We start from the raw sequence: 2,454 nt of genomic DNA on the forward strand, positions 1-2,454 counted from the left end.
CTTAACTGATGAGAATACGAGCCTAGGAATGCACAAATGTCACTCCTCTTAACCCGGTACCCTGGGACGGCTTCAGGGTATGCCCAGCTGGATGATGCTCTTTTGTTTCGTCTTTGTTTACCCCAGGTCCGTCCACCATGAATACTAAGAGAATACATTAATTCCTGATAACATCTGCTCTCTCTCTCTCTCTCTCTCTCTGAATATTCCCAGGTGAGGCATGAGGTAGGATGAATGAGGGAGCCCGGCGAGTGGAGTAGCTATCCTTCTTGCTGGAAGTTTGCTCTCATTCAGCCAGTCCCAAAGAAGGGTGACCACTCCCAACCCTCTAACTATCGTCCAATTGCTTTAACGTCCTGTATTTCAAAAGTTTTCGAGTCAATTCTCAATAGAAACATTTTAAGGCATCTTTCCTATCACAACCTTCTTTCCGATCGTCAGTACGGGTTCCGTCAGGGACGCTCCACTGGCGATCTTCTCACTTACCTTTCAGACTCCTGGTCATCCTCCTTTCGGGACTTTGGCGAAAGCTTTGCCATTGCACCTGACATCTCAAAGGCTTTCGATCGAGTCTGGCATAAATCTTTAATTTCCAAACTGCCCGCTTACGGTTTCTATCCTTCTATCTGTGCCTTCATCGCTAGCTTCCTTTCTGGTCGTTCTATAGCCGCTGTTGTAGACGGCCATCGTTCTTCTCCTAGATCTATCAACAGTGGTGTTCCTCAGGGCTCTGTCCTATCACCAACTTTCTTCCTTTATTCATCAATGACCTTCCAAGCTGTACATCTAACCCTATCCACTCATACGCTGATGACTCCACCCTTCACCTTTCCATTCGGTTCCCGCAACGCCCATCTCAGCAGTTACTTCAACAAACCATGGATGAGGCTATGGCACACCTAATGTCTGACTTGGCTCGTATCTCTGACTGGGGTAAAAATAATCTGGTTATTTTTAATGCATCTAAGACTCAGTTCTTACACCTATCAACCCGTCAAAATCTTCCACAGGTATACCCACTAATGTTTAATAATATTCAGCTTAATCCAGCATCATCGTTGAACATGCTTGGGGTTTCATTTACTCGGGACTTATCTTGGAAAGATCATATTACATCTCTTGTAAAATCTGCTTCCAAGAGATTGGGTGTGCTAAGCCGACTCCGTTCTTTCTTTACTCCTGCACAATTGTTGACTCTATACAGGGGTTTTATCCGCCCCTGTGTGGAGTACAACTCTCATGTGTGGGGAGGCTCCCCACATACAGCTCTTCTCAATAGGGTGGAGTCAAAGGCTTTTTGTCTCATTAACTCTCCTCTTCTTACTGACTCCCTTCAACCTCTGTCTCTTCGCCGCACTGTTGCATCTTTATCTTTTTTCTATCGCTACTTTAATGGTCACTGCTCCTCTGAACTTTCTGCATGCATTCTTCCACCTCTACAACGGGTGCATAGCACCCGTCTAGCAGCAAACTCTCATCCCTTTTCTGTCCAGCTCTCTAATGCAAGAGTTAACCGTTACTCCCAGTCCTTCATTTATGCAACAGGTGAACTCTGGAACTGTCTCCCTCTGTCTGTATTTCCTGCTGGCTATGATCTGCAGTCTTTCAAGCGCAGTGTGTCCAGGCATCTCGAAATGAATGGATCTTGAATTTGGCTCTCTCTTGTATTTTGTTTTTCTCTTAGAAGGAACTCTTATTGCGGGCTCATGGCCTTTGGTTCCTTCTTCCTCGCATTAAAAAAAAAAAAAAAAACTACTTAATCATCCCATCCCCACTTTCAGAACTTCCTCTGCCATACGCTATTTTCAGACGCCTAATTCGAAGCCTGTCCAGCCTGGCTCTAACGGTAACAGTTAGTCCCGTCATTATTTATATCCACTCAGTCAATCCCTCCTTCGATGAGTACACGAGACCTGACGAACTTCTAAAACTGTCTGTGATCCACCCAAGAGGAAGCAAGTAGAATCACATCCCTTCCCATCTCACTGCGAAACTACAAAACTAACTACAAAATTGTACTCCCCTGAGGGATAAAATCACTTCATAGTCAACACACACACACACACACACACACACACACACACACACATTCATAACCTCTCCTTCCACTCACACCCAATACCCTCCTTGCTCTCACCATCCCTCTCTCCTCCTCTCCCCAACGAATTTCCTCCTCGTTCATCCCTGCCGGCACAACATCTCTCTCCGTTCTTCAGCTCCACCTCTACTTCTTTCCTACCACCTCGCTTCCCACGCCTCATGTCTCCTTGCACCTGAACCTCGAGTAACTGCAAACATTCTTCTTCCATCTCTCCTGTCGTCTTCTCATCGCCTTTATCTCATATTTCCATTCCAAACTCAAGCACTCACTCCATTTACCCACTCACTCGCCTGCTCACATTTCCCTCTTTTATATCGTCTCATGAAAATCATGATCTTCATCATCATCACCAC

Source organism: Coenobita brevimanus, chromosome 5 (assembly GCF_032717465.1).
Source record: "Coenobita brevimanus isolate Jiangsu-jjx chromosome 5, ASM3271746v2, whole genome shotgun sequence".
NCBI classification, from domain to species: Eukaryota; Metazoa; Arthropoda; class Malacostraca; order Decapoda; family Coenobitidae; genus Coenobita; species Coenobita brevimanus.